Genomic DNA, 13,311 nt, shown 5'->3' with positions numbered 1-13,311 from the left:
GTCAGTTTTAAAGAGTTATTTAAAATCAGAACTTTAGGTGCCTCAGTTAGTTCCCAAAGGGCATTTTTAAAGGACAGAGAAAGATAATATAGCACTACATCTCTGTTGCCTTAAAATTTTCTTCTTACAATTTGGAGACAATCATTGTCAACACTGAGGAAGAAATGCACAGACAGCAGTAGTAAGCATAAGCTATTAAGCCTCTTATCACCAAAGCAACCAGAATCTTAGAATCTGAATTAAATTGTCACCTCTTTGGCATAAAAAGAGGGATTTACAAATCCCATTTAAATAAGGATTGTTTTAATTCATGCTCTCTTAAGATAATTCTAAAGTTACTTTCTGTTTCATTATCACTGCAGTAGGACTTAGTAACAGGAGTTTCCCTCTTCCAGCTCAGTTCCTGGTACATGCCTCACCCTCCTGTCCAAGTGGCCACGACAATCTACCTCAGTGCCTTAGACAAGGAATCACAGGAAAACAATAATCAAACCCTTCTTTTGAGTTTTATAAATCCAGACTTCTGAGTTGCAATAACATGATTTTTAAGCTTCAAAAGCTATAAAGACTTAAGTTATATGGTTCATGCCATCAATCAAAGATCTAGAAAACTACTGGAGAGTCAGTCATTCCTCTCACCCCCAAGACTATAATTTCCCAAGAAAATGAAGTATGATGAAGGATCCAGCATGAAATGGGAGCAGAATAAATATCTGCTAAGGCAAGAACATCCTCCTCTCTCACCTTCTACACCCTCACTCCTCTATCAATTGAAAGTACTGTGTTTAGAGAAAATTGGCAGAAATATAATTTTGATGACCTCTCTTCACAGAAAAATGAAAAACACTTACATTCTTACTTTCCAAAAATAAAATGGAAACATTCATAATTTATCAAATTATATTTTTCATTTATGTTTTATAGAGCTATTTTTTTATGAGTATTCCTTTTTTGGCATTATCAAACTAAATATTTACATCTTTTAAAGGCTTGCTTCTATTTTTTCCATAGTGTATACATGCTTTTATCTAATTTTACCAATTTGCAATTATACTGCTGTTACTTTAAAGTTTTTTCTCCTTTTTAAAAGAACTTTCCTTAAAATAAAATCTATGATCCCAGTTTTTAGTTTCCTTTAAAGGACCTTTCTGTTTTGTTCATTATGTGCTTTCTTGATATTTAATTGAATTTTAAAAGGAAATATTAAATTATTCAGCAACTCAAAATCAAATAAACATGTTTGCAATTTTAAAGTGGTTTTATTGGTGCAATGATAGTGAATCAAACAGAATAATTGTAGTATTTTTAATTTAAATGACTACTACTCAGAAATTATTTGACATAGAGCCAAGTTCACCTCTAGTTGGAAGAGCACTTTTAAAAGTAAGAGATTTCTTTTAAACTCATAAATAAAGTAATTTGACACAAATAACAGGTAAATGAAAGGTAAAAGATGCATATAAAACCTTAAATTTAGCCCTGATGCTAACTAAAATTATTAATACACATCTTAGAAAATAAAATCACTTGATTTGCTTTCAAATTAAAAAGTAAAATAGGGGGCTTCCCTGGTGGCGCAGTGGTTGAGAGTCCACCTGCCGATGCAGGGGGACACGGGTTCGTGCCCCGGTCCAGGAAGACCCCACATGCCGCGGAGCAGCTAGGCCCGTGAGCCATGGCCGCTGAGCCTACACGTCCGGAGCCTGTGCTCCGCAACGGGAGAGGCCACAACAGTGAGAGGCCCGCGTACCGCAAAAAAAAAAAAAAGTAAAATAAGACATTTTTGTGAAATTGGGAAATATTTTTAGATACGAAAATATATAAATCTCAATTCACATAATTATTTATGTAAGAAATGTCATTTTTTCATTTTTCTATAGGACTGTGTGAGTATTCTACTGGAGTAAGCCATTGAGACAACAGCAAATTAATTCACTTTGATGCTTCAAATTCTTATAGAATATAGTATTAAATTTCACTTGTCTTAATTATATTCTTTACAATTTAGAGAAAATCGATATCAAAACCAAGAAGTTCAAGACGAATCTGAGGAAATTATTCAGAATGTAGGACAGACAGATAAAGAGAAGAAAAATATGAAGGAGAGGTTAGGCGATATTAAGCCGGAGATACGTAGAAGGAAACGACATTCTACATAATCAGAATTCCAGAATTCCACACAACACATGGGAAAGGGAAATTTTTCAATGACACAATGGCAAAGATTTTTGAGAACTGATGAAAACCAATCCTCAGATCTAGAGTCTAATAAATTATAAGCATAATAATAAAAAGAAATCCACAGCTTGATAAATCATCATGAAACCACGATACCAAAGACAAGGAAATGTCAAAACCTGTCAGAAAGTAAAGACTGCTACCCATAAAGGAATAGTAATTAGATGTATAATGACTTCTTAACAACCACAAAGGATGCCAGAAGATGGTAAAATCATATCTTCACTGAGTTGAAAGAAAATAACTTGTAAACCAAAATTCCATACTCAGCCAAACTATCTTCCAAAACAACAAAGACAAAATATTCAAAAAACCAAAAACTGAAAGAGCCTCTCATTAAAGAAAACTCTAAAGAATACCACTGGGGAGGAAGGAAAATAATCCCAGATGGAAGAAGAGAAATGTAAGACAAAATGTTAAGCAAAAATACTAGTTAATACATGGGTTAAATCTAAATAAACATCAATTGTATAAAACAATAATTTCTGTTGGGAGAAGGGAAAGGTAAGTTTGACCAAAGAGTACATATTGATTAACTTTTATACTTTGTTAAGTATGCATCTTAAAATAGAGAGGGTAACCATTAAAAAAACAAACATAGAGCATATAACTTCTAAAGAGAGAAAAAACAAATGAATCAGTGAATCCAAAAGAAGGTAAGAGTGAATATGGGGGGAAAGGTTAGGAGAGTGAAATAGATAAAAAACATAATAACTTGATCAAAAAAATCCAATATATTAGAAGTCACACGAATCCAAATGATTAAACTCTGCAGCAACAAACTATTTACAGTAAAAGAAAGCCAAGGTCCTACATTAATATCAGACAAAAAATACCTGAAATCAAAAGTATTAACAGAGAAAAAGAGGGTCATGACAGAATAATAAAACATTCTCAATAGAAAAATATAGAAATTCTAAACTTGTAAGAATATAGTAACACAGCCTAAAGCAAAAAGTTACACAGCAATAGATAAGAAACAAAACTGTCATCATTTACAAATGTTGCAACTGTCTATGTAGAAAACTCCAAAGAATCTACAGATAAATTAATAAGAGCAGATAACAAAGCTGTTGGATACAAATATCAACATTAAAAGTCCATTGTATTGCTATATACCAGCAAGAGTTAGGAAACTTAAAAAAAATTTACAATAGCAATACCATATCTAGGAATGATAAACAAGATATATACTAGCTCTTGAGGAAAATTATAAAATCTTATCGTAAGACATAAAAAGACCTAAATAAATGGAAAAGCATGCTATCTAATCCAGAAAATGCAAATTAAGACTACAATGATATTTCTTTTTAAACCTCACTAGAGTGAGGAATAATTAAGAAGCTGGTCTCACAAGCATTTGTGAGTATATGGAACAAAGGGACTCTGACACACCTATGTTTTGACAGTAAATTTATTTGACCACTTTGGAAAATAGTTTGGTATTCCATTGGGAAGTGGAAAACACACAATCCTACATACAATTCACCTGTCACATTCCTAGGTGTGAAACTTTTGCACATGTGCTTAGGAGACGTGTATAAGAATATTCATTCATATAAGCAGCATTGCTTGTAATAGCCCCAAACTGGAAACAATCCAAATATACTACAAAATAAAATAGATACATAAATTATGTTATCTTCATTCAATCAAATCCTAAACAACAGTAAACTCCAACTCCATACAAGATGGATGGATCTCAAAAAATAATTTTGAGTGAAAGAATCAAATCACAGAGAAATTCATACAGTATGATTTCATCTATATAAATAAATAAAAATAGGCAGAACTAAGTTATTCATATACGATTACATACATAGGTGATAAATCTGTGATAAAATGTGACAGACTAAGTGTGATGAGGAGGACTCTGAAAAACGGAATATCCATGGGGCTTCCCTGGTGGTGCAGTGGTTGAGAGTCCGCCTGCCGATGCAGGGGACCACGGGTTCGTGCCCCGGTCCGGGAAGATCCCACATGCCGCGGAGCGGCTGGAACTGTGAGCCTAAAGAACTACACACACTTTCCCTGTGATTAGTGCATGAGAATCTAAAAATTAACACGAGAAAAAAAAAAAAAAACTGAATATCCACATCCAAAGATGACAGATTAATATCTCAGGTAGGTGTCTCAAAGCACAAAACAGGTCAAGTTATTTAATCCTCCATACTAGTGTATGTAATTTTGATGACTACCACCAAGTGGCAGTTGACGCTACAGATTCTGGAGAAAACACAGAATGCTGAACTACATACAAATAGGCCACAACAATATCATTACTATTATTATATATAAAGGACTAACAATGTGTCAGTCACTGGACATTAAGACATTATCACTCCTCATGGCTCATAAGCAAAGCAGGGGTTCCTCACTTTGCTCATGATAAAACCAAGTCTTGGGTCAATTTGTCAAGGTTACATTGTACATAGTAAATGATAGGGTTCTATACGTGACTTCCAAGCCTGTTCTCTCCCCACCACTGTTTTGTGGCACGTACCACAGTGAAGCTTGTAGGATGACAGTGATTTATAGACATATATCTCATTCAACTACCCGTAAATTCCCTGAGGGTAGGATCTATATCTGATTCATCATCCTTCAAAGTAAACATTCAATTAAAGAATGTCTAAATTGTACATGGAATAAACACTTTAATTTTTCTAACCTTTTCACATGAGTGATCTCATTGAAACCTTCTAACAAATTCTCTGAGGAAGGTGTGTAGGAGGCATACTGAAATAAAGGCCTGATAAGTTAGATGGTCCAGGCTCAGAATCAACTGTGTCACCACCATGCTGAACCAATCTGTGCCTTGGAGTAAGTCATTTAACAATGTACACTGTACACCTGAAACTAACACAACATTGTAAATCAACTATACCTTAATAAAAATTAAAAAAAACAATGTACATACCACAGGCTTTTATGGAGGAGGAGGAAACTTTTATTAAATAGCCAAAATAGCACAACAACTAAATAAGTGATTAAACATTAATGATCATTATGTATAAACATTAAGAGATACTGACATTTGAAAGATGTCTTAGCTACAATTTTTTTTGCTGCAGTACACGGGCCTCTCACTGCTGTGGCCTCTCCCATTGCGGAGCACAGGCTCCAGACGCACAGGCTCAGCGGCCATGGCTCACGGGCCCAGCCGCTCTGCGGCCTGTGGGATCTTCCCGTACCGGGGCACGAACCCGTGTCCCCTGCATCGGCAGGCGGACTCTCAACCAGTGCGCCACCAGGGAAGCCCCTTAGCTACAAATTTTTTCCTTCAAAGATAGTTTTTGACTGGCACTCAGTTTCTCATTACTCTGATTCTCACCCATTTGTATTACTTAAGTATAAGTAGATTTTACATTTAAGTTTCCTTATTCTCCACCTTAAAGTGTGTTAAGCATGTGTAAAGCATAAAAGATCTGGGCTCTAGTCTTAGCTTCATTTACTACCCTTGACACTTGGACAAGGGTAGTAAATGAAACCATGGACTCTTTGGACAGTCCATGATAGTGGCTGCAGCTTGGCATTCCAAATACCAACCTTAGTATCATAGCCCACACTCTTTGTACTTTCAAGAAATCACATTCATTCTTTCTCATATTAAGTCCAAGTTAATTATCCATTAATTTATTATGAATAGAAAATAACAGCCCTAACTTCAAGATATCACACATTCTCTAAGTGTTTTCTTATGAACTATATGGCTTGTGTTTAAAAAAGTACTTCTTTTTACCTTGATTATTTTTCTCTTCCTATCTAAATCCAATGCATAAGAGAGAAAAAAAAAAACGCTGGCAGAAAACTCTTGGGAGACTTCCCCTGATCCTATCCCCTTAACTTTCAATGTTGTATATGATGAGGGATATGATGCTTATTTGTTTGTTTTTAACTTTTAAAAATTTCAAACATGCTGAAAAGAAGAAAGAGTAGAATGTATACCTATGAACCTTTCACCTAGATTTATCAATTGCTAATATTTTACCACATTTGTTGTATTGCTCTCTCAATATATTTTTTTTCTTTGCAGAATCATTTGAAAGTCAAGTTGCAAACATAACATTTTATCTATAAATACTTCAACATATATATCCAAAGAACTAGGGCATTCTCCTATTAAATTATGGTGTCACTATCACACCTAAGAAATTTAACTTTGATAACAATCATTTTTTTTCTTATACAGACTATCTCCACCTGTCCCAATCATGTTCTTAATAGACTTTTTTTTTCAATCCAGGATCCAATGAAGAATCATGCTTTGCATTTAATTGTCATATGCCTTTAACTTTTCCTCATGACTTTCATCACATTGACATTTTTAAAGAAAGAATCCATATAAATTGTCTTAACAGGATGTCCTATAATCTCGATTTGTCTGATTACTGTTTTGTGATTAATTTCAGATTAAGCATTTTTGGAGAGAATACTACAGGAGGTGCTGTAATTCCCACAGGATCACATCTGAATGCACATAATGTCCATTTTCCCCAATACTGGTGGTTCTGATTGATCACCTGATTAAGGTAATGTCTGTTGGATTTCAACATTGTACACGTACCTTTTGCCCTTCACAATTAATAATCTTTGAGGTTACAAAACTATCTTTCCCCCAACAACTTTCACACAATGATTTTAGCACCACTGGTGAATCTCACGACCTTAGTTTTCACATGGGGGCCCTCATTCCTCATGGTTGCTATATTAACCAGTCTGTCCTCAGAATGCCTATTTAAGGAAAATACCATAAAGTTCTTTTGTGAAGTCTGTAGTTTTAAGTCTGTTACGTTTGCTCAAGTTATCAGTGTAAAGAGTCCCTTTTTTACCCCTTTCTAAATCTTCTAAACCTCCTTCTAGTAAAAGCTTCAATACAGTATTTTACATAATAGTTGCCTCATAGCTCATATTGGACAAACTCTAGTCTATCCACTCGCCTTACTTTCTATAGAAAGAAAACAGTCATCAAAATCCAAGCAGAACTAAACTTAGCCCATCAAACTTGAGCCCATCTGTCTCACTGGTTAATAAAGAAAATTCTCTTTGCTTCACAAAATTACAGGACAATCTGTCAATCAAACTCTTAGCTTTTCTCCTAAAAGATTTGTACCAGGTTGTCTGTCATATCTCCAGCGTTCTGTATTTGCTGTGGATCTTACTTTATCAGCTCTAATGAAGCAAGCTACATAGGAAGGTGAGATAAGGTTTCCATCAAAATCTTAATTCCCAAATCAGAAGTCAAGACGGCAATCCTGGGAAGAGCATAGCCATCTGTAGACACTGAAAAGAAACTCTGCTAAGACAGATAATTATAATAGTGGAACTTTTTGAGCAAGTAACTATGACCTAGGCTCAAATGTTACCCATAAAAATCAAAACTGATCTTTCTATTATGCAAAATGGAAAAGCAATTTAAATAAGGACGCCTATGTTTCCACTTTTTTTCCTCTGTTTAAAAACCTGGCCGACTTTTAAAGTAAGTGATCTAGCAATGAGCAATATGCATTAATGCCTCCAGTAATGAATACAATATGCTCCAATGACACTCTTTATTCTCAGGAACTTTACTGTCAAAGGTGAAAAAAAAATGTTTGACTTAAATGATGCATTCTTCCACAGGGAAGCCTAAATGGCCAGCAGAAAGCATGGTGAGCAAGGAAATCTAGTCTCAACTTGGCCACTGTGATCAGTTTCTTCATGTATGAAAAAAGAGATTAGGCTTGATGAGTTCCAAAGATTTTATAGTCACAGTGATCTATGAACCTGAATATATATGTGACTAAGATATCAAAACATAAATAGATACTAAAATAAAATAACTCCTTGCTCTCCCCCAAAAGATTGAACCAGAAGCACAAGACTAAAAGAGGTACCAAAAATACTCAGCCATCAAGGTAATTAATAGTTTGGCGCAATAGTTTAAAAAATTATCGCAAAAATCTATGATGAACAAAATATCAAAATTTTAAACAAAGACAGTCATTGTTGTTTGTTTTATGACCCTGCATTAATTGTGCAACAGGAACTGTCATTTCCCATCAGCTCCCAGTCCATGAGGCTGTTCCCCATCAGGAAGGTTTATAAGGGTCGAGCACTGTGTCCAACAGACAGGGCAATTACTTTATATACAGTCATACTTCTTTTATAGAGCTTTTATCAACTTTTTCCACTTGATGCAAAATATGAGAGGATATTTTGATAAATGTACATAGGGACACATTTTTTAATATTTCTCTGCAGCTCTAATGTGGCTCAGTAGGGCACTAAATCGAAGGATTCATTTTTTCAATGGGTGATGCACCAAAATGTTGAAAATAAATACCTCTACTCCAGGAGCTTTCAGTCATGTAGAAATGAAGAGTCAGTTTTACAAAGAAGTAAAATGAAATACAAAGTACCACAGAGAGAAAACAAAAATCCTAGAATTCAGGGAGATCAGAGCTTCCTCTGTTGGGGGAAAGAGAATTAGGAAAAGACCCCTGGAAGTTGTATAGAGTACTATATTTAGCAAATAAAAATACAAACATTGCATGAGATATATTCATACTAAAAAGCATTTGTTGTTTTTATTCTGAAATTCAATTTTTTTAACATCTTATTGGAGTATAATTGCTTTACAATGGTGCATTAGTTCCTGCTGTATAACAAAGTGAATCAGCTATACATATGTCCCCATATCTCCTCCCTCTTGCGTCTCCCTCCCACCCTCCCTATCCCACCCCCTCTAGGTGGTCACAAAGCACAGAGCTGATCTCCCTGTGCTGTGTGGCAGCTGCCCACTAGCTATCTATTTTACATTTGGTAGCGTATATATGTCCATGCTACTCTCTCACTTCATCCCAGCTTACCCTTCCCCCTCCCCGTGTCCTCAAGTCCATTCTCTATGTCTGTGTCTTTATTCCTGTCTTGCCCCTAGGTTCTTCAGAACCATTTTTTTTTTTTTTTTAGACTCCGTATATACGTGTTAGCATACAGTATTTGTTTTTCTCTTTCTGACTTACTTCACTCTGTATGACAGTCTCTAGGTCCATCCACCTCACTCCAAATAACTCAATTTCATTTTTTTTAAAAGGATCTGAAATTCAAATTGAACTGTGCATCTTATATTTTATTTGGCTATCCTAAAGTGGTAGGTAGCATATAAGTTGAATCTTCATATATAGATATAAATAAGAAACTCCTATATCACTACTTTGAAATTACAATTCAACAAATAGGAAGCATTATGACATAAAGCATTGAACTGAATTCAAATACAATTGTGGTACCAACTGACTGGATAAGTTATTTCTGTGAACTTCAATTTTTCCACTCAATATACTATTATTTGCCCTACATTCACTGCAGAGTAGGTAGGTTCAAAAGATCTGAAGATGCTTTTTGAGGTGTAAGTATCAGTGGAATAAAAATTTAAGATAAAGCATTGCTGTATTGTGGGAGCCAACACCTATTCTGCTGATCTAATAGGTGGTTACCCCACAGTTCATCCACTTGATCCACGGACCATGACGTCTGCCACTAAGAGTTAGGAAATTCCACTGAAAAAATACCAAGGACTATCTTGCCTTTTTGAACACAAAGCTTTATTCAAAGTCGGGACCATCCTCTGATAAGGGGTAAAGTTCACAAGAACACTCAGTTCCACTGTTGTCAGGATCCTCTACCGATGATGAATTATTGTGTAAAAATGTGTTTAAAACTGTTTTATAAAATCCAGAATGCTCAAACACCTTTGACAGTGATATCTATGTGTCCTCTCTAGGTGTCCAGGGCCCAGGCAACTTGTAAAATTTCCTTCTTGCAGGCAGTGTTTCCTTCTCCGACCTGTGAAGGAACTCCCACTTATCCCAGAGGCTCACAGTCAAATCTAACTGGTACATCAGGTAAATGTCAGGGTAAGACCAATAACAAGTGATTTACTCTGCTGTACTCCATCTTCCACCAAACGAAAGATGTGAACGCAAAATTAACTTCAAAATGGAAGGATGGGAGATAGCCAAGAGAAAGGAATAATAAAGAAACAGAGATGAGTAAATTCAAGAGATGAAAGAAGAAAATGGTGTAGAAAGGATTATAGATAATCTCAAAGATGAAATGAGAGAGCTAGGGGAAAAAAAGAGATATGAAAAAAAAGCCAAGGAACGGGCTTCCCTGGTGGCGCAGTGGTTGAGAATCTGCCTGCTAACGCAGGGGACACGGGTTCGCAGCCCTGGTCTGGGAGGATCCCATATGCTGCGGAGCAACTAGGCCCGTGAACCACAACTACTGAGCCTGTGCATCTGGAGCCTGTGCTCCGCAACAAGAGAGGCCGCGATAGTGAGAGGCCCACGCTCCACGATGAAGAGTGGCCCCCGCTTGCCACAACTAGAGAAAGCCCTCGCACAGAAAGCAAGACCCAACACAGCAAAAATGAATGAATGAATTAATAAACTCCTACCCCCAACATCTAAAAAAAAAAAAAAAGCCAAGGGATGATGATAAAGAAATGAAAAAAAGGGGGTAAAAAGAGAAAATATGGTGATTTACCCAATCACTACCCCTGAATAGACCAACCAACACCAGAGAAATCAGGCAGGACCATAAACCTCACAGACTGCTCTGAAAGCAAGAAGCCAAGGATTGGAGTCAAGAAACTAGGGATTTCTGTAAATTTAAGCAACAGGCCAGAGATAAACAAGAAGTCAGGCCTCCCTTCGGCCTTAATAAGAAAAACAATCCAAATTCGCCACTTTTTTCTAAGTAGCTGCCAGTAAATTAATCTAATAAACTAATATTCATGGTAAACTAATTGAATCATTTTGTAACAAAGTAGGGAAATAACTTAAACATACACACACACACATATTCAAATACATACACACATTTTAAAGGTGTCTTCAAGCGAAGTTTCTCAGACTGAGAAAAATGAGATACATAAAGCAGGTTTTTACAGTTGTTTGTTGTTTCCAATTAGAGATAGACTAATACAAATTTTAGTGCTGGCCTCTAAAATTAACCCCCAAGTACCTTGGCTTCTCTGGGTTTGAACAATGAAGGAAATCCTGACTAGCAGATCCCAGAAATGTTCTGTAAGAATTTGTCTTGATTTTTGATTAACCTACAAGTGTGCCTTCCTAATTTCCCTAACCTCCTGGTCTATAAATTCATTATTTGTAAGCAAACATCTAGCATACTATTAGAGCTCAGATATAAATTTGTCTTAAAATAAATTCTAATTTAGAACAAAAAATAAAAATAAAGCTTCCTTAACAAATCCATCTTACAATACACATGAGCACAGGCTCAGCAGTTGTGGCGCACAGGCTCAGCCGCTCCGCGGCATGCGGGATCCTCCCAGACCAGGGCTCGAACTCGTGTCCCCCGCATTGGCAGGCAGACTCCCAACCACTGCGCCACCAGGGAAGCCCCTCTCTGCATTGTTTTTTAAATTCAACTTATAGCATATGAAAATTACAGAATTCCTAGAGACTGCCTGGAAAGCTAGAGGATTACAAAGAGGCTACCTTTTGCCAAAAAAGGGATACTGATTAAAATTTAATTTTAATTCTATAGAAGCAGCTTATATATAATTCTGATTAACCGCATACAGCCATAAACTACTAAAATTTAGGGTGAATATTTGCCTTGACCTTAATAAGGGATTTACTTTTGCTTCTCTTGATTTCTATTATAATAAGCATCATACCATGCTACAGTTATTCATCTGTAAATCTGTCTTTCCCCTTATTGATGCCAATGAGCAACTTAACACAAGAAATCACATTATTTATTTACCTTTTTGTGCCCAGCACCTAACATAGTATCAGAATATATTAGGTGCTCAAAATACACATAGATATTTGAGTTCATACAGTTAATCAACAGGACAAAATTCTTTATGGAATATAAAATGTAAATCTATTCAACTTAGGAACAAAATTTATGTACTTGATATCAAAAAATAATTTCCGGAGAAATGTACATTAATGTCGTTCTGGTTACAAAATCCTACTTGTATATACTAGATGTACTATACTAAAGTACAAAAAAGGAATAGTTGTGTTTTTCACAACTTGGGGATTTAAAAATTTCTGGAGTAGAGAAAGTATCAAAGCTAGCTGATAGCTTAGCATCTTGCTCTGAATCAACCCCTACTGTTTGCTTTTCCTCACTTAGAGAAATTTTAAATGTGTTGTTATTAAAACACTTAATATCAGCAAGTTTTCATCTGCTCATAAAACAGGTTTTAAACATCATTGTATGTATCTATCTAAAATGGAGTTTTTCTTAAAATATACTTCTAGCTTTACATATCAAAAAACAAAAAATATTAGCAGCACTTCTCTCATCTGAAGTTCCAAGAAAAATAATTTGAACCTAATGCACATGTCAGCTCTTTTGCAGGGCAAACAGACACCAAAAAAAAAAAAGAAAGAAAACAAAATTAAAATATGGGGACCAGCATAATTAGTTATACAAATGGCTACACTAACAACCTATTAAGTTAATATAATTTTATTTTTAAGCACTCTTGAAATGATCTATGTTATTCAAATTAGAAAACAAGAGTTTTGATAAATTTATTTTACATCAAAAGATAAGAGTTAGATCTAGCTGTTAGATATGCAAATATTCATCATCTGAAAATATGCATCAGGTAGTATTTGATTTTTCACTTCATGCACCCCTATAAATGGCACTGAACAAACTGGGAACAAAAGAGTAAGCTAAGGACAACATAAAAATGTGAGAGAGTTAAGGGGATTTCTTTTTTTAGGGTTAGGGGTGGGGGGGAGTATTTTTTCCAGAATATTTTTCCATTCCAAATAATTCATTTTGTGGTGCAACTTAGAGACATTAAAATACATTGCATCAACAAAGAGTCTAAAATTCTAAATCACTACTATAAAGTGTTTTATATAGATCTAGTCATAGAAATATGCCAAAGTATCTCCTATAGGAAGGTTCTCTTTTTTGAGAAAATATGAAACAAAACCCAATGCAACACTTTTTATTTGAAAGATCATGTTTGCTGTGTTCTATGGAATTTTAGGAATGGTCTATGAATACTCAATAACCAGTGAATTCAAC

The 13,311-nt window shown here is 35.3% G+C and overlaps 1 protein-coding gene across 1 annotated transcript in view; it reads right to left on the bottom strand.

The window, feature by feature from the left end:
- Nucleotides 1-13,311, bottom strand: part of FBXL17 (F-box and leucine rich repeat protein 17) — a 481,311-nt gene that overhangs the window by 266,398 nt on the left and 201,602 nt on the right.

The sequence above is a fragment of the Neophocaena asiaeorientalis genome, unplaced genomic scaffold, assembly GCF_003031525.2.
Source record: "Neophocaena asiaeorientalis asiaeorientalis breed wild unplaced genomic scaffold, Neophocaena_asiaeorientalis_V1.1 scaffold26, whole genome shotgun sequence".
Taxonomy (NCBI): Eukaryota; Metazoa; Chordata; class Mammalia; order Artiodactyla; family Phocoenidae; genus Neophocaena; species Neophocaena asiaeorientalis.
Note: the sequence above shows the minus strand (reverse complement) of the source record. Positions and strands in the feature narration are given on the sequence as shown.